Below are 24,248 nucleotides of genomic sequence, written 5' to 3'. Positions count from 1 at the left end.
GTTATGGTAATAATAACAGCTGTCATTTGTTCTGTGTTCATTATGTGAGACGTGTGCTTTTGCTTATTTAATCCACTCAACAACCCTTTGAGGTAGGGACCATTATCCCATTTTACAGATGAGGAAACTGAGGTCCAGGGGGATGAAATGAATTGTTCAACCTGAGCTGAGTCCTGTAAATGTCAGGACTCAAACCTAGGCAGAACTTGAGACATTAACCAATATTCTAGAGGCAAGGATGGACTAAGATGTGAGAATTGTAAAGAGAAACTGCAAGGATGTCAGATCTGATTTTAAAAACACATTATTTAAAGGATCTTGACAAGTAGAAGTGATAACCTTTCTTTTAGAAAGGGAGTTTGTCTAGCAGAATGAACTAACTTTTTAGTAGCAAACCAAAACAGTCTATCAGCAATAATTATCAGATGTTTCCAGCTAAATGAGAGCAGATTTGCAGGTTGCTTCTTTCTCCCTGTGTAGTGACAGTAGGAGATAGACAAAGACAAAAAAACATGCTTCCAAGAAAGTCATTTATTTGGATGAAAAGTTACATTTTCCTATTGATAAAAGATACCATCTTTATCTTTCAATTTGAGCATTTAGTCTGTTTACATTTAACGTGCTGATTAATATATTGGAGAGTTCATCTAACATTCCAATCTATCTAAGTTACTGTGTGTTTTTTTTTTTTTTTTTTGACTTTTTCAAGGTCTTCCAGTGTTTGCCTGCATTTTTTTTTTCACACACACACACTGTATTTTATTTTTACAAGAGATAAATAGACTGACACCAAGCATTGTACATGGATGACCACAACCAAAGCAACAATGATTGCAATTACCAAACATGAAACACACTCATACTATGTCATAATATTGACATTCAGTCCAGTAATCCTCCACTGTAACAGCTCCTTTACTTTGCAGTGAAAATTGATTTGTATATTCTTTGCCTCTGAGTCCTTGTGGGATTTTTTTTTTTTTTTAAATTCAGACAGAAAGTCACAAAAATTATACTCATCCTCATCAGTTCACTCAGTCCCATGTAATTAATTTTTTTTTTCATCTTGATCTTTTGTTAGCACTTTTATGAGTTCATCAGTTTTTCATTAGAGTTCTGAAAATGCTTATTCATTCAGTTCAGCAGTACAGTCAGTTACCAGAAACCTGTACTTGTCAGAGTCTTTTCCATGAATTTCTTGAAGATGAAACCCTTTTATAGGAACATATTTGCAAAATCATCAGAGAACACCCAGAACTGTCTGTAAATGACAAAAGACTTAAAAATGACCATGGTTAAAGATTTGATGAAAGTTCATAATAATGCAGTTGACAAGAAAATTAGTTATTTCTGAGATATACATTTTAAAGTAGTAACTAGGATTATTACTTATAACATTATACCAGAACATATAAGATTTTTAGAAATTTCATGTAATGTCTGAAACATTTATATTAACATATTTCCATACATATTTCCATACAGATACAAATATACGATTTTTAGAAATTTCATGTAATGTCTGAAACATTTATATTAACATATTTCCATACATATTTCCATACAAATACAAATATAAGATTTTTAGAAATTTCATGTAATGTCTGAAACATTTATATTAACATATTTCCATACAAATAACCCAATGAAAGTTTAGTATTAGTTGTTTTGTTTGTTTTTTTATACTGCAGGTTCTTATTAGGCATCAGTTTTATACACATCAGTGTATACATGTCAATCCCAATCGCCCAATTCAGCACACCACCATCCCCACCTCACTGCAGTTTTCCCCCCTTGGTGTCCATATGTCCATTCTCTACATCTGTGTCTCAACTTCTGCCCTGCAAACTGGCTCATCTGTACCATTTTTCTAGGTTCCGCATACATGCATTAATATACGATATTTGTTTTTCTCTTTCTGACTTACTTCACTCTGTATGACAGTCTCTAGATCCATCCACGTCTCAACAAATGACTCAATTTCGTTCCTTTTTATGGCTGAGTAATATTCCATTGTATATATGTACCACAACTTCTTTATCCATTCGTCTGTTGATGGGCATTTAGGTTGCTTCCATGACCTGGCTATTGTAAATAGTGCTGCAATGAACATTCGGGTGCATGTGTCTTTTTGAATTACGGTTTTCTCTGGGTATATGCCCAGTAGTGGGATTGCTGGGTCATATGGTAATTCTATTTTTAGTTTTTTAAGGAACCTCCATATTGTTCTCCATAGTGGCTGTATCAATTTACATTCCCACCAACAGTGCAAGAGGGTTCCCTTTTCTCCACACCCTCTCCAGCATTTGTTGTTTGTAGATTTTCTGATGATGCCCATTCTAACAGGAGTGAGGTGATACCTCATTGTAGTTTTGATTTGCATTTCTCTAATAATTAGTGATGTTGAGCATCTTTTCATGTGCTTCGTGGCCGTCTGTATGTCTTCTTTGGAGAAATGTCTATTTAGGTCTTCTGCGCATTTTTGGATTGGGTTGTTTGTTTCTTTGATATTGAGCTGAATGAGCTGTTTATATATTTTGGAGATTAATCCTTTGTCCGTTGATTCATTTGCAAATATTTTCTCCCATTCTGAGGGTTGTCTTTTCGTCTTGTTTATGGTTTCCTTTGCTGTGCAAAAGCTTTGAAGTTTCATTAGGTCCCACTTGTTTATTTTTGTTTTTATTTCCATTACTCTAGGAGGTGGATCAAAAAAGATCTTGCTGTGATTTATGTCAAAGAGTGTTCTTCCTATGTTTTCCTCTAGGAGTTTTATAGTGTCCATCCTTATATTTAGGTCTCTAATCCATTTTGAGTTTATTTTTGTGTATGGTGTTAGGGAGTATTCTAATTTCATTCTTTTACATGTAGCTGTCCAGTTTTCCCAGCACCACTTATTGAAGAGACTGTCTTTTCTCCATTGTATATCTTTGCCTCCTTTGTCATAGATTAGTTGACCATAGGTGCGTGGGTTAATCTCTGGGCTTTCTATCTTATTCCATTGATCTATGTTTCTGTTTTTGTGCCAGTACCATACTGTCTTGATTACTGTAGCTTTGTAGTATAGTCTGAAGTCAGGGAGTCTGATTCCTCCAGCTCCATTTTTTTGCCTCAAGACTGCTTTGGCTATTCGGGGTCTTTTGTGTCTCCATACAAATTTTAAGATGATTTGTTCTAGCTCCGTAAAAAATGCCATTGGTAATTTGATAGGGATTGCATTGAATCTGTAGATTGCTTTGGGTAGTATACTCATTTTCACAATGTTGATTCTTCCAATCCAAGAACATGGTCTATCTCTCCATCTGTTGGTATCATCTTTAATTTCTTTCATCAGTGTCTTATAGTTTTCTGCATACAGGTCTTTTGTCTCCCTAGGTAGGTTTATTCCTAGGTATTTTATTCTTTTTGTTGCAATGGTAAATGGGAGTGTTTCCATAATTTCTCTTTCAGATTTTTCATCATTAGTGTATAAGAATGCAAGAGATTTCTGTGCATTAATTTTGTATCCTGCAACTTTACCATATTCACTAATTAGCTCTAGCAGTTTTCTGGTGGCAGTTTTAGGATTCTCTATGTATAGTATCATGTCATCCACAAACAGTGACAGTTTTACTTCTTCTTTTCCAATTTGTATTCCTTTTATTTCTTTTTCTTCTCTGATTGCTGTGGCTAAGACTTCCAGAACTATGTTGAATAATAGTGGTGAGAGTGGACATCCTTGTCTCGTTCCTGATCTTAGAGGAAATGCTTTCAGTTTTTCACCATTGAGAATGATGTTTGCTGTGGGTTTGTCATATATGGCCTTTATTATGTTGAGGTAGGTTCCCTCTATGCCCACTTTCTGGAGAGTTTTTATCGTAAATGGGTGTTGAATTTTGTCAAAAGCTTTTTCTGCATCTATTGAGATGATCATATGGTTTTTATTCTTCAATTTGTTAATATGGTGTATCACATTGATTGATTTGCGTATATTGAAGAATCCTTGCATCCCTGGGATAAATCCCACTTGATCGTGGTGTATGAGCCTTTTAATGTGTTGTTGGATTCTGTTTGCTAGTATTTTGTTGAGGATTTTTGCATCTATATTCATCAGTGATATTGGTCTGTAATTTTCTTTTTTTGTAGTGTCTTTGTCTGGTTTTGGTATCAGGGTGATGGTGGCCTCATAGAATGAGTTTGGGAGTGTTCCTTCCTCTGCAATTTTTTGGAAGAGTTTGAGAAGGATGGGTGTTAGCTCTTCTCTAAATGTTTGATAGAATTCACCTGTGAAGCCATCTGGTCCTGGACTTTTGTTTGTTGGAAGATTTTTAATCACAGTTTCAATTTCATTACTTGTGATTGGTCTGTTCATATTTTCTGTTTCTTCCTGATTCAGTCTTGGAAGGTTATACCTTTCTAAGAATTTGTCCATTTCTTCCAGGTTGTCCATTTTATTGGCATAAAGTTGCTTGTAGTAGTCTCTTAGGATGCTTTGTATTTCTGCGGTGTCTGTTGTAACTTCTCCTTTTTCATTTCTGATTTTATTGATTTGAGTCCTCTCCCTCTTTTTCTTGATGAGTCTGGCTAATGGCTTATCAATTTTGTTTATCTTCTCAAAGAACCAACTTTTAGTTTTATTGATCTTTGCTATTGTTTTCTTTGTTTCTATTTCATTTATTTCTGCTCTGATCTTTATGATTTCTTTCCTTCTGCTAACTTTGGGTTTTGTTTGTTCTTCTTTCTCTAGTTTCTTTAGGTGTAAGGTTAGATTGTTTACTTGAGATTTTTCTTGTTTCTTTAGGTAGGCTTGTATAGCTATAAACTTCCCTCTTAGAACCGCTTTTGCTGCATCCCATAGGTTTTGGGTCGTCGTGTTTTCATTGTCATTTGTCTCTAGGTATTTTTTTATTTCCTCTTTGATTTCTTCAGTGATCTCTTGGTTATTTAGTAACGTATTGTTTAGCCTCCATGTGTTTGTCCTTTTTACGTTTTTTTCCCTGTAATTCATTTCTAATCTCATAGCGTTGTGGTCAGAAAAGATGCTTGATATGATTTCAATTTTCTTAAATTTACTGAGGCTTGATTTGTGACCCAAGATGTGATCTATCCTGGAGAATGTTCTGTGCGCACTTGAGAAGAACGTGTAATCTGCTGTTTTTGGATGGAATGTCCTATATATATCAATTAAATCTATCTGGTCTATTGTGTCATTTAAAGCTTCTGTTTCCTTATTTATTTTCATTTTGGATGATCTGTCCATTGGTGTAAGTGGGGTGTTAAAGTCCCCCACTATTATTGTGTTACTGTCGATTTCCTCTTTTATAGCTGTTAGCAGTTGCCTTATGTATCGAGGTGCTCCTATGTTGGGTGCATATATATTTATAATTGTTATATCTTCTTCTTGGATTGATTCCTGGATCATTATGTAGTGTCCTTCCTTGTCTCTTGTAACATTCTTTATTTTAAAGTCTATTTTATCTGATATGAGTATAGCTACTCCAGCTTTCTTTTGATTTCCATTTGCATGGAATATCTTTTTCCATCCCCTCACTTTCAGTCTGTATGTGTCCCTAGGTCTAAAGTGGGTCTCTTGTAGACAGCATATATATGAGTCTTGTTTTTGTATCCATTCAGCCAGTCTGTGTCTTTTGGTTGGGGCATTTAATCCATTCACGTTTAAGGTAATTATCGATATGTATGTTCCTATGACCATTTTCTTAATTGTTTTGGGTTTGTTTTTGTAGGTCCTTTTCTTCTCTTGTGTTTCCCACTTAGAGAAGTTCCTTTAGCATTTGTTGTAGAGCTGGTTTGGTGGTGCTGAATTCTCTTAGCTTTTGCTTGTGTGTAAAGCTTTTGATTTCTCCATCAAATCTAAATGAGATCCTTGCCGGGTAGAGTAATCTTGGTTGTAGGTTCTTCCCTTTCATCACTTTAAGTATATCATGCCACTCCCTTCTGGCTTGCAGAGTTTCTGCTGAGAAATCAGCTGTTAACCTTATGGGAGTTCCCTTGTATGTTATTTGTCGTTTTTCCCTTGCTGCTTTCAATAATTTTTCTTTGTCTTTAATTTTTGCCACTTTGATTACTATGTGTCTCGGCGTGTTTCTCCTTGGGTTTATCCTGTATGGGACTCTCTGCGCTTCCTGGACTTGGGTGGCTATTTCCTTTCCCATGTTAGGGAAGTTTTCGACTATAATCTCTTCAAATATTTTCTCTGGTCCTTTCTCTCTCTCTTCTCCTTCTGGGACCCCTATAATGCGAATGTTGTTGCGTTTAATGTTGTCCCAGAGGTCTCTTAGGCTGTCTTCATTTCTTTTTATTCTTTTTTCTTTAGTCTGTTCCGCAGCAGCGAATTCCACCATTCTGTCTTCCAGGTCACTTATCCGTTCTTCTGCCTCAGTTATTCTGCTATTGATTCCTTCTAGTGTAGTTTTCATTTCAGTTATTGTATTGGTCATCTCTGTTTGTTTGTTCTTTAATTCTTCTAGGTCTTTGTTAATCATTTCTTGCACCTTCTTAATCTTTGCCTCCATTCTTATTCCGAGGTCCTGGATCATCTTCACTATCATTATTCTGAATTCTTTTTCTGGAAGGTTGCCTGTCTCCACTTCATTTAGTTGTTTTTCTGGGGTTTTTTCTTGTTCCTTCATCTGGTACATAGCCCTCTGCCTTTTCATCTTCTCTATCTTTCTGTAACTGTGGTTTTTGGTCCACAGGCTGCAGGATTATAGTTTTTCTTGCTTCTGTTGTCTGCCCTCTGGTGGTTGAGGCTATCTAAGAGGCTTGATGGGAGGCTCTGGTGGTGGGTAGAGCTGACTGTTGCTCTGTGTGTTTTTTATTTGTCTTGATTATTCAGTGTCATTTTTTCTCTCCTTTCTCGCCTTTTTAAAATAATTATTTTTATTATGTTATACCCCCCTTTGTTAGTTTGATAGTTATAAATACCTTTCTTATTCTTTTAAATTACCATAGAAATTAAAATATGTATCTAGGAGTTGTCAAACTCTAATAAATATTAGTATTTGTAAAAAAGAGAAATAACCTAATTTTTTAAATACACAAAAGTTTAGAATAGGCCCTTCATTTAAAAATCTTCAGATGGCCAATAAGCATATGAAAAGGTGCTCAATATCATCAGTCGTTAGGGAAATGCAGATGTAAACCACAGCGAGTACCAATATACTTTCACCAGAATAGCTAAAAAGTTATTATTTTCATCTGCAGAATTTCTTTGATTTATCTTCCAGTTTACTAATTCTTTCTTCAGTTAGACATAATCTATTAAGTTCTAAATTCCAGTTATTATATTTCTCAGTTCTAGAACTTTTTTTTTGACTCCTTATTATAGTTTCCACTATACCAAAATTCTTAATCTTGTCTTTCATTTTCTTGAGTATTTTAAGGGATTATTAGAAGTTCATATTCTGATGATCCCATTTCCATAATCCATGGCTCTGTTTCTATTGTCTGTTGTTTCTCTTGATTTTTTTTTTTTTAACATAGAAGGCATTGCTATACTTGTTAGACAAATGAGAAAACAGTACCAGAGATTTTTTTTTTTTTAAGTTGCTTTCTTAATTATTATTTATTTATTTATTTTTGGCTGTGTTGGGTCTTCGTTTCTGTGCGAGGGCTTTCTCCAGTTGCGGCAAGCAGGGGCCACTCTTCATCACGGTGCGCGGGCCTCTCACTATCATGGCCTCTCTTGTTGCGGAGCACAGGCTCCAGACGCGCAGGCTCAGTAGTTGTGGCTCACGGGCCTAGTTGCTCCGTGGCACATGGGATCTTCCCAGACCAGGGCTCGAACCCGTGTCCCCTGCATCGGCAGGCGGATTCTCAACCACTGCGCCACCAGAGAAGCCCTCTCTTGATTTTTGATCATGTTGTCCCATCTCCTTATATGTCATATTATTTTTGATTATGTGCTGGATATTGTACATGAAAAAATACAGAGATAACTCAAGGCCTAGGACAATGTCATCTTCCTCCATGAGAGGATTCATCTCAGTTTCTGGCAGGCAGCTAGAGTGTTAGGCATACCCCTGTCACTGCTGCCTGATCAGGGATTGAGTTCCAAAATGACTGGTCCTGCTTAACAGTGCAGCAAGGCGGCAGGTGAGGTAGCGCTTACCTCGTGGGATGTGGATGACCCCACTGAGGATACTGAGAGTGTCTCCAGGAGGAGATGGGAAGCTGACGCAGTGATTTTTAAAGTTCCCTCCAACACAGTGCCCCAGAGTCTCTGTGGCTGTAACCCCTACGGCGCACGTGTAGGACAGGCAGCCTGTCTCCAGGGCTCCTGCTCCACCCTCATGAGTCGCTCCTTCTGGCCTCAGAACAGTGGCAGCAACCGCCTCTTTCTCCTGAGGCAAGGAGGCCTCCTCTGCTTTCTTCAGCCAGATGTCTCCCGCTCACACGGGAGGGGTGAAGCAGCCAGCCTCAGGGATACAATCGCAGCGCCTTAATGTAGACACGAATTCCCCGTGGATCTAGTGAAAATGCAGATGCTGACCGGCACGTCTGGGGCGGGGCCTGAGATTCTGCATTGCTCCCAGGCTCCCAGGTGGTGCTGGTGTTGCTGGCTCAGGGACCATGCTTTGAGGAGCACGTGGGGCTAGATGACTGGTGATGAGGAAATCCAGGCTTAGGGGAAACCTATGTGAAGGTGTAAGTCCGGAGGAGGTGACAGAGCCGGCAGTGAAGAGCTTTGACCTGAAGGGCCTGAGTTCAAGTCTTGCCTCTGCCCTTTATGTGGAACGTGGTCCGTTGATTACTGCCCTGGGCCTCAGTTGTTCTTAACATAGCTTTATTGAGAAGTAATTCATGTACTGTACAACTCACCTATTTAAAGTGTCCAATTAAACAGTTTTTAGTATGTTTACAGAATTGTGCAGCCATCACCACAATCAATTTCAGAACTATTTGGTCACCCCGAAAAGAAACCTTGTCCCCATTAGCAGTCTCCCCACATTTCTCTCTCTCCCTGCCCCTAGCAACCATGAATCTACGCTTGCCTATTTTGGACATTTCACATAAATGGAATCATATAATATGTGGTCTTTTGTGTCTGGCATCATTCACTTAGCATGATGTTTTCAAGGTTCACCATGTTTAGCCTGTGTCAGAGCTTCATTCCTTTGTATGGCTGAATGATATTCCAGTGTACGGATTGGCCACATTTTGCTTATCCATTAATTTGGTGGTCATTTTGATTGTTTCTGTTATTCGCCTATTAAGAATAATGCTGCTATAAACACATATTTTTGGTGTGGTCGTGTTTTCACTTCTCTTGTGTATGTGCCCAGGAGTGGAATTGCTGGGTCGTATGGTAGCTCCATGTCTAACCTTTTGAGGGGCTCCCAGACATGGCAGCTGCACCTTGTTACATCCCTGCAAGCAATGCTTGAGGGTTCCAGTTTCCCCCCATCCTCATCAACACTCTGGTTCTCTGTCTTTTTTTTTTTAAAGCATTTAAAAAATATATGTATTTATCTTTGGCTGCATTGGGTCTTCATTGCTGCGTGCAGGCTTTCTCTAGTTGCTGCGAGCGGGGGCTACTCTTCGTTGCAGTGTGCAGGCTTCTCATTGCGGTGGCCTCTCTTGTTGTGGAGCACGGGCTCTAGGCGCACGGGCTTCAGTAGTTGTGGCACGTGGGCTTAGTTGTCCCGCAGCATGTGGGATCTTCCCAGACCAGGACTTGAACCCGTGTCCCCTGCATTGGCAGGTGGATTCTTTTTTTTTTTTTTTAATTTGTTTTTATTTATTTATTTATGGCTGCGTTGGGTCTTCATTTCTGTGCGAGGGCTTTCTCTAGTTGTGGCAAGCGGGGGCCACTCTTCATCGCGGTGCGCGGGCCTCTCACTATCGCGGCCTCTCTTGTTGCGGAGCACAGGCTCCAGACGTGCAGGCTCAGTAATTGTGGCCCACGGGCCCAGCTGCTCCGTGGCATGTGGGATCTTCCCAGACCAGGGCTCGAACCCATGTCCCCTGCATTGGCAGGCAAGCAGGTGGATTCTTTTTATGGAACTTGTTTTTTTGTTTGTTTTAATTAATTAATTTATTTATTTATTTATTTATTTATGGCTGTGTTGGGTCTTCGTTTCTGTGCGAGGGCTTTCTCTAGTTGCAGCAAGCGGGGGCCACTCTTCATCGTGGTGCGCGGGCCTCTCACTATCGCGGCCTCTCTTGTTGCGGAGCACAGGCTCCAGACGCGCAGGCTCAGCAATTGTGGCTCACGGGCCCAGCTGCTCCGCGGCATGTGGGATCCTCCCAGACCAGGGCTCGAACCTGTGTCCCCTGCATTGGCAGGCAGATTCTCAACCACTGTGCCACCAGGGAAGCCCAAGCAGGCGGATTCTTAACCACCACGCCACCAGGGAAGCCCTCTGTCTTTTTGATTAGAGCCATTATAGTGAATGTGATGTGGTATCTCACGGCATTTCCCTGAAAGCTAATGATGGTGGGCATCTTCTTCACATGCTTATTGCCCATTTGTATATGTTGTTTGTCTTTTTATTGTTGAATTTTAGGAGTTCTTTATTTTAGATACAAGTCCTTTATCAGGTATGTGACTTACAAGTATTTTCTCTCATTCTGTGTCTTTTCTCTTTCTTGATGATGTCCTTTCCCGTCACAGAATTTTTAATTTTGGTTAAGTACAGGTTACCTATTTTTTTGTTTTATTGCTGTGCTTTTGGTGTCACATCCAAGAAACCATTGTCTAATCCAAGGTCACGAAGCTTCACACCTTTACTTTCTTCTACAACTTACAGCTTTAGCTCTTACATTTAGGTCTTTGAGCCTTTTAGAGTTAATTTTTGCATATGCTGTTTTGTAGGGGTCCAGCTTCATTCTTTTGCATGTGGGTGTCCAGTTGTCAGCACCATTTGTTGAAAAGATTGTCCTTTTCTTATTTTTTATAAATTTATTTGTTTATTTATTTTTGGCTGCATTGGGTCTTCGTTGCTGTGCATGGGCTTTCTCTAGTTGCGGCGAGCAGGGGCTACTCTTTGTTAGGGGGCGCAGGCTTCTCATTGCGGTGGCTTCTCTTGCGGCGGAGCACGGGCTCTAGGCGCGCGGGCTTCGGTAGTTGTGGCACGTGGGCTCCAGAGCGCAGGCTCAGTAGTTGTGGCGCACGGGCTTAGTTGCTCCGCGGCATGTGGGATCTTCCTGGACCAGGCATCAAACCCGTGTCCCCTGCACTGGCAGGCGGATTCTCAACCACTGCGCCACCAGGGAAGTCCTGTCCTTTTCTTATTGAGTGGTCTTGGCACCCTTGTTGAAAACCAAAATGACCATACTCATGAGGGTTTAGAGGGTCAGATTTTAGTCTTAAGCTCAGGATAAAGATTAACGCCTGCGTCATACTGCCGTCACGAAGGTTCAGTGATCAGTTCCCCCGAGGAGCCTTCGCACATGGCCTGGCACCCAGCAGGCACTCAGAGCGTCGGTGATGATGTGGACGCAGGAGCCAGGCGTTCACCCCGCAAGAGGCACAGGCTGGGAGGGAGGGGGCAGCGTGGCCACTGCTGAGCTTGGGGGTAACGCTTCCCTCCTCCCAGCCTGTCTCGTTGCCATGCCAGCGTGACCTGGCCAGCGGGGATGGAAAGAATTACTCTGACTTTTCACAAAGATGGGCGATGATCTTAGGTGAGGGGTAGGGAGTTGGAACAGAGCGTCCTTGCTTGGTAACAAAGCAACAAAGCCTCAGAGAAAACATGGCCGCAGACAATGTTTTCCAGGGAGGCCGCCGGGCCCAGATTTTCCTGCTGGGCCCCCGTTGCCCGCAGAGCGGCTGTGGGGGGCTCTCCTTCCCCTGCGGGGCTGGCTTATCCTCCGGCTCCTTGAATCCCCCGTGAAGCGTGCCGGGCACCAGGCAGCCGGCACACAGCTGTCGTCCGCGGCCACCTCCAGCTCAGGGCCACACTCGTGTCGCTATGCCGTGGGCTGGGGGATGAAGCAAAGACCACCACCCGTGGTGTGTCCGGAGGGCCTGGCGTTTGGATACTCTTTCTACCAGCATGTTTTCCACCCCAGGATCGATGGAGCACCTGCGAGCTTGGGTGCGTGATGGTGGCTCATCGTTTCACGACTCACATCGTGCCTCTGGGCTGCTTCTTTACTCCAGGCGTCCTGTTCGCCCCAAATTCCACTTCCTGTACAAAATCCTGGCAAAATCCGTAGATTGTGTCCTGCTGGGACTCTACCATCTCAGCTGCTGCTCATGGGCTGGTCGAGACTTGTCCCCTACAACCTCTGGCATTCCCGTCAAGGGCAGTGCTGTCCCCTCAAGGGTGGGCAGTGCCCATCTCTCAGGCCTCCCCCTCCCGAGGTCCCCCAAACCTGCTGTCGGTGACCATGCCACGCAGACCTTCTCGGGGATCGGCAGTGCCTCGGCGGGTGGGTGCCGTCGGGAAGTCTGATTTGGTCCGAAGTGGGACTACTGAAGAAATGCCCAGATCCTCCCTGTGGGCAGCCCTCCCCGACCAGAGCCCCCCGACACAGAGATGGAGCGGGTCTCGCCGGCTCACGCCTTCTTCCCCCGCAGCCCCCGTGTCTGCAGCGTTAGTATGTGACTGTACGTCCCCACAAGGGCAGGGACTGGCCATCCTGGCCACTGCTGAGTGCTGGTGGCCAGTGGGGACCCCAGGACCTCTGCTCGCTGGGACCCCGCCCTCCCTCTGCCAGGAGGGACTTTTCCAGCACCTCTGTCAGCCACTCAGCGGCGTCCGGCTCCTCCCTCCTTCAGGCTAAGACGCGTGGCCCTCTTCTGCCTCCCACCCCAGCCCTGGGAGCCAGTCCTGGTGGTGCGTCCACGTGGCCGTGCCCGCTCCTCTGCAGGTGCTGTGCTCCCCCGCCCTGCCTGTTGGGAGGCCTGGTCCTTGGGCTGCCCTGGATGGCCTGGGCTGGGGCCGAGGGGAAGGGTGCCGCGCTTTCCAGTGTGACGCTGGGCTGGGCACTCACCCTCTCCGGACACGCCCTGCGGACACTTGCGGAAGGAGGGGCGGGCCGTCCCCACACGGGCACAGGGGTGCCTGTTGGGTGAGGGGCGTGGGTGTCCACCCCACTGTTCTCGGAGCTCCTGGGCAACAGGCCGGTTTACTGGCCTCCACCCTCTGCAGAGCGCCAGCGCCTGGAAGGGGGGCCGGAGAGAGACTGCGAAAGGAGAGGGTGAATCAGGACCGTGGGGCCACGGTCTGGGGTGCGGGGAGCGGGGAGAACGTCTCCCCCACGTGGTTCTTGCATCCGACGCAGCTTCTGGAAATGAAAACAGCAGTTGAGCCTGTTTTTCCAGTGTTTCATTTTCCTTCGAAACAGAGCTGCATTCCTTCAGAGCCTCTAAATATTTATCTTAACATTCTTCCTATAATTTAAAATTATTTGCCATATTCTAGGGGATGTTTCACGTCTCCCATTGTGCAAAAGCTCTCTTGTCCCAGACGCAAGCCCGGCGTTCTCTGTCCCTGGTCACGGACAGCAGTGTGACCAGGAGGGAGACTCGGTCAGGCACTAACTAGTCGTGTCTCTAACATTCACTAATCTCCCTTTGAAGCAAAGACAGCAAACATCAGGCCGGAGATTTGGGTGGCAAGAGAATCTAGCTAGGATTTAAAGATTTAAAAAATGAATTTATTTTTAACGTGTAGAGCCTGCTGCCCTGCCAGCCTCTGGTTTCTGGCTGTTGTGCCGTCCCCACCAGTGGCCTGTGGGACACGAGGAGCCCCACGCCGCCAGCCGACAGGGCAGCGGGCCGCATAGGAAACAGTGCAGAGGCTTTCTCGGATCCAGTTTAAAAGTTCAACGTTGAAGGTACAGTAATTTATTTTTGCAGTGATAATACAAATTCAAATTCTGGCGGAACACACATCATGCTGAAAACAAGATTTTGCCAAACTGAGATGTCTATGGAGCAGAAATATGCTTGGAATTGACAGTGCTACCCAGCAAGCGATAACTGCGTCAGAAAATCCTCCCCATCGCGAGAGACGCTGAGGCTCGCGCAGTTCACAAGTAAGAAGCGGAGCGACTGGACCGCAAAACCGGTGTGATGCGGCTGATGCTGAATTGAAAAGCAAAAGCAAGTTCAGCCGGGCAGTCGTCCTTCCCCCTGTGCTCACTGCCACCCTCATCCGTCGGGCTCAGAGCTGCCGGGTCCTTAGTAAATAAAGTGGCCCACAGTGGCATTTAATTGTTAAACAAGCCCTTTACATTTGGGGTGCATTTTATTCAAAACCCACTGGGAACTTAAATTTTTCAATGAATGTCGTGCCAGAAAACTTCACTTCGGGAAGCTTTTAGTGAAGCACAGTGATCACAGAGCAGAGTCGCTCACGGAAGGATGCCGACATGTTTCCCTGCAAAAGCGTAGGAGGACCAGCGGAGTCACACGCTGTGGTCCTGGAACGGGGGTCTTTGGGAACAGTGCTGTCATTTCACTGTGGAATGTTCTGGACCAGCGGAAGAATCTTCTGACGAGGTCCACATTTTAAAATCAAGTGTATTTATATTCTGTACCCACATGGAATGCAGAACCAGAACCTTGCATCACCGGGCATCTTTTATCCAGTCTGGGACCACGTCCATCCGCTGAAGTCCTACCCACCTTGCATAACTCCCCCAGGAGGCTTCCCACCGCCTGTCACGGTAGCACACGCTCCTGCCGGTCCGGGCTCCCCAGGCCCTTGGCTTACGCTGCCTCAGGTGACCGTAGCTTGTTAATCCTGGTCCCCACGAGCCTCCAGCATGATGTCCCCTGATGCTGGTTGAAGGTCATGGAATGAGGATGTTACTCCCTGTCCTGTCCCCGTCTCAGCGCGGTGCGCACTCAGGAGTCCGGTGTTCAGAAGCGTCCGAGGTTCAGGACTTCGGGCCGTCTAGCAAGTCACATCTCAGCCTCTTGGTTCCTAGCGTTGCAAGCAGAAACGGCTGCTAAGAACGGCTGGGGACGCTGAGCGCCTGCTGTCGTGCCGGTGCTGGCCGCGTGCTCTGAGCACATCACCTTTTAACCTTCACACAGCCCTGAAAACAGGTGCTGTCATTGCTCAGCATTTTTATTTGGGGGAAAAGAGGCGCAGAGGTGAAGACGCCGGTCAGTTCTGCAGCTGGCGTTCAGCACAGTTAAGGACTCGCCGCAGACAGGCCGGCCCCACCATTCACACACACAGGGAAGTCGACCTGATTTTATCACGAACACCCACATAACCCACCACCTGATCCCACCATTAGCGTCGAGCTGCATTCACTTTATTAGCTGGTGATCCAGCTCTCCATCCCTCTCTGCATCTGTGGATCCGTCTTATTTTTGTGCGCATTTCAAACAGCCACCGCAGACTCCAGTACGCTTCACCCCTTAACACTTGGGCTCACATTTCACCAGCTAGAGTTCAGTATTGATGTTTTTACGTAAACTTTCCGTGCAGTGAAATGCACAAACCTTAGGTGTACCGTTCGCTGAGTTTTAACGTAAGCAGACACCTGTAAACCCCTCCCTTATCAGCACGTGGAATTTCCCATCCCCCCAGAAAGTGCCCCCACCCCAGTCAGTCCTTGCCTGCACCCCAATGAGGCGGCCAGTGTCCTAATCTTTCCATCATTGATTAGTTTTGCCTGTTGCAGAACTTCATATAAACCAAGAGTCAGCGTTTTTAGCTACCAGTCTGTACTGCCACCTGGGTGAGGAGTTTTCAAGGGCTAGCCTTGGGGGACTGACAGATCTTTGTTTTCTCTGTGTATCAGCCAGGGTTCTCCAGAGACACGGGACCAAGAGGGTATCTATCATCTATCTGTCAATTATCTATCTAATCTATCTATCTGCAGAGAGAGAGAAATTTATTTTTATTTTAAGGATTGGGGGTTGACAAGTCCAAAATCTGTAGGGCAGGTCAACAGGCTGGAAACCCTGGCAGGGTGTCTGTTATAGTCACAAGGCAGAATTTTTTTCTTCTCTGGGAAACCTCACTTTTGGCTCCTAAGAGCTCCAACTGGTTGAATGGGGCCAACCCACCTTACGAAGAGTAATCTCCCTTACTGGGAGCTGGCTGATTGTAGGTGGTAACCACGTCTACCAAATTCACACAACCTTGATGCTGGCATTCGACCAAGCAACGCACAGCTTGCCCTCTCGCTGTGGGATGTCTCCGTGTTGAGACCTCCCGCTCCGGACCTGGATGAGAATTGGGAAGGCAGTGTCCTGTCCCAGAGACCCAACTGGAAGGGAGGAGCCAGGACCCTGGTCAAGAGTCTCACCAGCCGGTGGAGGGAGCCATGCTGGGCCGGGACCAGGCTGGGGGGCGGGAGGGGGTGGGAGGGCGGTGCCTGGGCCTCCCTACTCCAGCCCAGCCGCTGAGCGCGGCTGCATGTAACCAGAGGGGCTTCTCTGTGCTGCCCTCCTCCACGACGGCTCTTCCCCAAAGATGATTTGATTATGTTTTAATGAGAATAATATTTGCTTCGAGGAAGGATGAATCCAGCCGTGTTTTTATATCAGCCAGATGTCCTCAACTATTTACCCCCTCCCTCCGCTAGGAATCTGGCAAAACTTGTGAAGCAGTCGGGCCCCAAAGATTCCCCTCCCCGGCCTCACCTCTCCCAACCGCCAGCTTTAATTCTCAGGCCCGAGGGTGTTTCCAGGGAAAGGGAGCCACGTGGAGCTGATTCATCTGCACGGTGCTCATCAAAGTACAGTTTTGTAAGAGCTAATTGGTGCGCGGAGAGCCTTTCAAATCTTTTTTATAAGCCTCTTACTGACCCTGTTGTTTGAGCCAAGCCTTAATAGAACCTCGACTTCAGAAGACTGATGATTGGTCCGAAACTCAGAAGCTCTGGTGGTGAAGCAGGCACCAGACTTGGCTGAAATTTTCTGCTGATTTTAGGCTGAGCAAAGCCAGGCAGCTGGGAAAGCCTAGACTTCAGCAAAGCTATTAACTGTTTTCTTCCCTTCTGTTTTTCAGGCTGACAGCAAGCTCTGAGCCGTGAATCTGGAGACCTGCCGCAGCGACAGGTAGGGCTGGTCACTTGTCCCCGCCGCTGATCCGCGATGGCCCAAGGGGTGGCTGTGTTACCTTGCCCTGCGTCCTTTTTGATAGAGTTTTCTTTTGCCAAAGAAATGGGGTGTAGGGAAGTCACTTCGTGTGTTTCTTGTCTCCAGAACTTAGTTGTTCGCTCATTCATTCTCTGATTCAGTAACTTTTATTGAACACCTACTGTGTGACGAGCTGTAACAAGGGCCGGGCATCAGTGTTGAGAAAGAGGCATTGCGTGTGTCCTTCGTGGGGAGACGGATACCTGCCAGGCAGACAGCTAAGCGGGAATGTGATTGCCGCTCGCGATGGAGGGAAAGAGTCCTGAGCGCAAGACAGGCGCCTCCTCCGGCAGGTGGTGGGACGAGGGTCTGCAGCTGGAGAAGGAAGGGTGTGGGCAGGGCGGGGAACAGAGTGTGCAGGGTCCCTGAGGACCGGGAAGACCTGCGGGAGGGGCGGCTGGGAGGCGGGTGAAGAGGCTGAGGAGAGGAGCGTGCGCCGTATCCCAAGAGTAACGAAAAGATGCCGACATGTCTGCAGCAGGAGATGGACGTGGTCTGACGTGTGTTGTTGTTTAAGCCAGGTTTATTGGGATATAATCGACATCACTAAAATCCACCCCTCTCACTGTGCTGTTCTGAGTGAGGACAAATGCGTCCAGTTGCATCACCACCACAGTCAACATACAGAATTCTCCCGTCACCACCCCGTCACCCCCCAGAATCCCCTTTGTAGCCGACCCTTCCCGTCGCCAGCCCCTGGCAGCCCCCATCTGATTTCTGTCACTGGGGATCAGTTTTGCCTTTTCTGGAACGTCCCTGAAGCGGAATGACCGGACCTGCCCTTGGGGTCTGTCTTCTTTCACTGGTCGCAAGGCATCCGACGGCCACCTTGTCACAGGCATTAGTCCTGTGCTCCTCGTGACTGCTGGCTGGTCTTCCGTGATACAGACGCATGCATCCACCTGCCGCAGACGTCTGGGCAATGCTGGTTCTCGGGGCCGCGCTTAGAGCGCTCAGGAGCCCTTGCACTCGGGTTGGCGTCTCTGCCTGTCTCTCCCCAGCGTCCAGTCGGCGCTCTGTGTGTATTCGTCGGGATTTCTGGGTTGTACGGTGAGATAGATGTAACATGAGAAACCACCAGAACACATTGCAAAGTGGCTGCACCCCAAGGCACGCCCACTGCCACGCCCAGGAGTTCCCATGTCCTGGTTGTCCGTGTCCGTGAGCCTGGCCATCCTGGTGGGTGTGCAGTGGCCCCTCGCCGGGGTTTTGGTTTGTGTTCCCCTCAGGACTGGTGCGTTGAGCATCTTCCCATGGGCTTCCATGGTCTCGGGTGGGGTGCGGGGAGCACCGGCTGGGAGCCGGGGCCCGAGTCCCGGTCTCAGTTCAGCCGCCAGCTCGCTGGGTGACCTTGGGCACGTTCCTTCCCCGCTCTTGCCTCATTTCCTTTGCTGTTCGCTGGGGGTGATAATGCCGCTCGGGGCTGTTGTGAGGATGGAGGCCGAGGTCACTGTGGGAAGGGGCTTGCCAGCCGCCCGCCCGTCGTGCGGTTGTCGTTACGGTTCCCAGGAACAGCAGCCGCCAGTGCCCTGTGCTCCGTCTCTGCCCGTGGACTCAGCACACCCCTTCCGTCCTTGTTCACTCCCCAGCACGACCACAAGAGATCAGCGACGAGGGCAACCGACCTTAATCCATCTTTGGCCTGGCCAGCCTGCAGGTCACCTTCAGAAGCACGTCTGTTTGATTTTCTGTGGTGCAGGAAGGTGGCTCATACATGGTGAGCCATCCTTTCTGGAAAACCATTCACCGTCGCTGTCCTCCCATCCCAGCCTCGGCCCCCGCCCCATCTGGCTCCTCCCACGAGCTCTCCTGAGCTCTACAGGCAGTGCCTCGTTTCCACCTTCTCGGCCGAGAACCTTCGAGTCATCCTGGACCGCGCGCTCGCGCCCACATGCAGTCACCTAGCAGGTCCTGTGGCGCCTTTATTAAGAGAGATGCGGAAGCTTGCCATCACCTCCATCACTTGCTGCCAGCCCAAGCCCTCCTCTCTCACCTGGACCACGGCCAAGGCTTGCTCATGGGTCTCCCCGTCCCCTCACCCTATAGTCTGTTCTCCAGAAAGCAGTCAGAGAGGTCCTGCGCCCCCTCAGAGACCCGTCCTCCTCCCGCCTGGGGCTGGCATCCTGGCTGCCGCCCCGGGACCTTCTGCCCAGACCCCTCCGGGCTGCCCGGCTCCGCCCTCCACTCGGGCTCTGCCCCAAGGCCACCTCCTCGAACACCTCTGTCCCTGTTCCCTCCTGACTTCTCTCCACGGCACACGGCCCCGCCGGGATGTATTTAGTATTTACGGTCTGTCCTGCATCCAGGAGGTCACCCCTCCGCTCTGCAGAGGGTCTGCGGGTCTGGAGCCTGGGACACAGCCCTCGGCACATGCGGCCCTGTGAGCACTTGCTGCATCAACAGGCACGTGAATGATGAGGAATCAGGGCTGGTAACGGTGGTCCTATCCCAGCGTGAAGGTCCGTGTCACAGGGCAGCGGTTTTCCTGAAACCCCCAGGGGGTCAGCAGGTGGCCCCTGGAGGTCATGCTCCTCCAGTCTCAGGTGGGTTCACACGTGCCTTCTCAAATGGGCTGAATAAGGGCGACCCTTGGGTGTGAGAAGAAAATATTAAAACTTCTATGGACTTTTGAATGCCATTCTTTTAAAATTTCACTGTGTATATGTGTTGAGCAGTTTGGCCAATATAGTGATCAGATAGCACGTGTGTACGCCTTATAAACAAGCGGACAAAATTATTTACAAATGGAGATGTGCCAGGAGAAGAGTTGAAAGACTTGTTCCAGAGCTGCGCGTCTTAACCAGGGGCACGTTTGCCCACCAGGTAGGGGTGTCAGGTAAAATACAGCATGCCTGGCTAAATATGAATTCTGGAATTTTAGACGAACAAATAGGGTTTTTAAACAGTATGAGTATATCCCAAATATTGCTTGGGACATACTTATACTAGAAATTATTTATTGCTTATCTGAAATACAAATTGGACTGGGTGTCCTATATTTTTATTTGCTGAATCTGGCGTCTCTGTCCCGAGGGGATACGTGGCAGTGTCTGGAGACAACTCTGACGTTGCAGCTGAGGGGGGCGCTCCTGGCGTCTCGTGGGAGGAGGGGTGCTGCTCAGCACCCCACAGTGTTCGGGACGGCCCCTCCCCATACAGACTGCGTTGCCCCACTTGTCATTTGTGTCCAAATTGAGACTCTTCTCTAGGGGGGACCGCTTGGTGGTGCCGGTGGCTCTCCTGGTCCTTGTCACCCTTGGGGGAAGGGACTTTCCTCTTGGTGGGCTCCAGGTCTGCTTCAGAAACCAGAGGAAGCCCGGCGACAGTGCCCACTGGCCAGCTCACCACGTACAAAGTTCACGGAGAGGAAAGTCAAGACCCCTTAGATGGTCCTTGCAGGCCAGACAAGGCAAACTTGATTTGGGAAGGTGATGGCCGTCGTGTGAAACTCAGTCCCTTTCCATTCTTTTCCTGTCTCTTTGTTTTTCAACGTAATTGCCCCCCAAAGCTCTCCGTCCACATGGTATTGAGAGTCCAACAGGACGTTATTTTCCACTGAAGACCATTCCCTGCCTCTCTTCCCACCTCAAACCCTCTTTCCCAGACGGGCTCACACTTCTCTCTGTTAGTTGTTTCTTCTGATTATTTTTCACTAACTCTAAGTATTTTGCTTTTATTGCTACTTCGTGATCTTTCACATTTTAAACACCCTTTATCTCTCTTGCACAGCTCCCCACCCTGCGCCGCCTGCAGCCTCTTCCACCTCCCCATCCTCACGGAGCTAAATGGTGCCCCTCGGTTAAAGCAGTATTTAGCGTGTGAAGCGTTATGGACAGTGTCAGTGACGTTCCCATCAGGCTGCACGACGTGCTAGAGTCACATTTCTTTTCTGCAACAACCTTTTGTTTTCTCTGGGGTTAATAGACGCTTCTCTCCTACAAGCTTAGTTTTCTGCGTCTGGTCCCCTGTTTCTTCTCCAATCCATCTATCTCAACCCTCAGATTCTCTCCACGTGGTAAGCCCTGCGGATAGGTGATGGTCCAACTGTTTGAGGCGGTTTCCTCCCACGCTTCTGTCCACCCTCGGCCACAGCTGGGAGCACTGTTTCTCCGCGTCTCACATCTTGCCTTATCTTGGTGTTCGCCTTCCCTTCCTAGCTTCTTGGGAAACAGTGCACGGTGGGTAAGTTTTTAAGAACTTGGGTGTCTGGAAATGTCCTTATTCTGCCCTTACACTCGATAACTTGTCTGACTACAGAATACTGGGTTTGAAATAATTTCCCTCCAAATGTTAAAGGGTATTGGGGTTGCCATTGAAAAACAGATGCCACCTGATTCCTGATCCTCTGTGACGTGTTTCATGTGTCTGGAAACTTCTAGGCCCCCTCCCTTCTGAAATCTCATGGTGTGAGGCTGCAGTGTGGGTCTCTTCTAGGAGCTGCCTGGGAACTTGGCAGTGTCTTTCATCATGACGATTCCTGCCCCTCACTTATGGGAAATTTTCTTTTACTGTACTTTTAATTTAAAATAGTCCTATTTTGCCTCCGTCTTGTGTGTTCCGTAACTTCTACTGGTCAGGTCCTGGGCCTTTTGGGTTGGTCCTTTTATTCTCGTACCTCTTCTCCCCATTTTTAATCTCTCAATCTATCTCTTTCTCTTTAGCTGTTCAACTTTCTGGGAAATTTCCTCAAACAATTTCTTCCTACTCTTCCATGATATTTTTGGTTTTGTTTTACGAATATGTTTTAAATTTCCAAGATTTCTTTCTTATTATTGGAATCATTCTTCCTTTCTTACGGCACCCTGTTCTTCTTTCATCGATACACCGTCTTTCCCTTCCGGACAGTTATTAACGGTGCCTCCTCTGGAGCTTTCTTCTCCTCCCTGCATTTTCTGTTTCCTGAGAGTTCTTTTTTCTTTCTGCCTTCTTCTTTTTTCCCAGCTTTTGGGTTTGATCTCTGTCTTTGTTGTGAGGGTCTCCACTCAGTGTCCGGGGTCCACGGCTGACCTCCATTCTCAGAGTGGGTGTGAGCAGGATGGCACGTTACTCTGAATTAAGCCAGGCTTGGTGAGGGCCTCCCAGGAGGACAGTGACCCAGGAGCCAGTTGTTTCACAGGAGGATTCCCAAAGTCAGTATCTGTGCTCACAGCTCCCCAGATGACCATTTCTCTGGAGGGGGTCCGCTGGTTTCCATCTGCCGGTGAAGAGGCTGCTCGCCAGTGAGTGGGAGGAGGGGGTGCAGGTCTTGGGCATGGCAGGCAGCCTGCAGCCTGGTGGTTGATTGATGGATTGAGGCAGCCAGCCGTCATCTTGACTTGTGCCTGGGTTCCCCAATTCAAGAACAACCCCTGCCTTTGCCAGGGTGGGAGAAGGACGGTCTCAGCCGATTGGGGGTGGAAAGGAAAGGGCACGGGGGTCCAACCAGGGCTCTTGCTCCCCATCTTAGCCCACACTCCCACCCTCGGGGACTCCTGGGGTCTTCACTTCGTGAGCCAGTGGCAAGTTCTCTATTTGAACAGGGCCTCCGTCTCGCTCAGGCTCCTCAACTCTGCTCTCCATCACTGGGACCCCCCCAGCCTTCTCTCCACTTGGTTTTCGTCTTCCATCGGACAGTGTCCACCTCTGACCCCCACTGCTCCTGGTGGGCGTGTGCCGTCTCTGCCTCTGCTCTAGTTCTGTTCTTGTTAAAAGGGCAGAGAAAAATGGCGTGTGTTCTTTCAGCCAAATTTAACTGGGCGCTGCAGAATCTTTTTCAAAATTTCCAATTATATGTAAGAGAAAGTCTCAGTTAGGTATTAATATGACTCTAATACCTCTCCGGAAGTTGCCGGTCTCTCTTTTTAATGAAGAATGAGAAAGTCCCAGGAAAGCAGGAGCATCTGGCTAGAAGTTAATCATAGTGTATTATTTTCATGGGTCCCTGAGGGTTTTCTTTAAAAAGCAAATGATACTGATTTCTCATTGGTGGCAGTGACGTAAATTTCTTTTGAAAATAAATTTAGATACTTTTAGAAATGATGTTAAAGAAACATATTAAGTGAATAACAGGTGGGTATTGCGGAGATTTGGCAAACATTTGAGGGAGGTACGTGAACAGCTGGTATTTGGGAACCACCTTGACCTGACGCTTGGCAGACCCAGGTTCACCCTAGCTCCACCTCTCATGGCAGTGGGCCACCTTCCACCTGCTCCAGGATCCCTTTGAGAATGCAATACGATATTGATATGAAGTGCCGGCCTGGGGGCACCTAGAGGTGTGTGGAGCCCGCTTTAGAGATCGCTGCCCTGCGTCTTGGTGACAAGTACCTGTCCCTGTGTCACTTTGGCTTCCGAAGCAGAACATCTGCCCTTGATTCTGCCAGGAAGACACATGCGAAGGTCATGCTCACAGTTTCTGCTTCACATACACACACCTAATAATAATAAACCACATTCCTAACTCCTATTCCAAGCATGGTATCTCCATCATCTCTGATCAATATTGTCTTCAGTGTCAGCCTAGGAAAAAACGTTCAAGTCTGTGGTTAAATAAGGAAATTGCAGAGAGTTTATAAACTGGTGTAAGACCCACAGCTGTCCTACTTTGGGGAGAAATACCCTTTATCCTGAGATAGTACTCTTTTTGTTATTTCATGAAATGATAGTGACAGTAGAGAAGAATGGATCTTAGGGGTTCTATTTAAAATGTGGGGAAAAAAATCAGCTCTACGTTAGACCAAAAACCTCTTCTGAAAATGTTACTGACTTTTGGTTTTGGACCTCTGATTCTGGCCAGCGTGGGGTAACAGGCATGGGAATTACCTTCCTGCTGTAAATGACCAGAAAGCTGGAGGGAATGTACCAAGCACAGCTCTCACACACTGGACAATAGACAGTGAAAGGGACAAACAAGGGCCCATGACTGCACCAGCTCACTGTAGGGAAGGGAAGTGAAATAGAGGTGGTCTCACTGAGTGGAGGAGAGAGAGCTTGGAGTTCAGGGAAGCCAAATTAGCAAGACTTGGAGGGCAGAGAGCTGGGGCAGAGAGAGCTGCAGAGAGGCCCCACCAGGTCGTGGCTGATGTGTGCATGTATGTGAGGGAAGGACAGATGGCTGGGGAAAGAGCTGCCCAAAGGAGCAGGCAGAACAATCCTTGGAGCTCACACAGGGCTTAGGATAGTCTCTGTTTACACCAGTCAGGATGGAAAGACC

General features: G+C 47.1%; 1 protein-coding gene across 4 annotated transcripts in view; it reads left to right on the top strand.

Annotated features, from left to right (window-relative positions):
• ZNF469 (zinc finger protein 469) overlaps positions 1-24,248 on the top strand; it is a 284,463-nt gene that overhangs the window by 31,610 nt on the left and 228,605 nt on the right. For 3 of the 4 annotated variants that reach the window (XM_082368705.1, XM_082368702.1, XM_082368706.1), the window contains one exon: positions 16,926-16,975. The gene's annotated coding sequence lies outside the window, so the exon portion shown is untranslated. Of the gene's footprint in view, positions 1-12,788; positions 16,976-24,248 lie in introns of those variants that run through there. The other variant, XM_082368704.1, reaches the window with a different exon arrangement.

The sequence above is a fragment of the Balaenoptera borealis genome, assembly GCF_965194805.1.
Source record: "Balaenoptera borealis genome assembly, chromosome: 19".
Lineage (NCBI taxonomy): Eukaryota > Metazoa > Chordata > Mammalia > Artiodactyla > Balaenopteridae > Balaenoptera > Balaenoptera borealis.
This window is presented reverse-complemented; position numbering and strand designations above follow the sequence as displayed.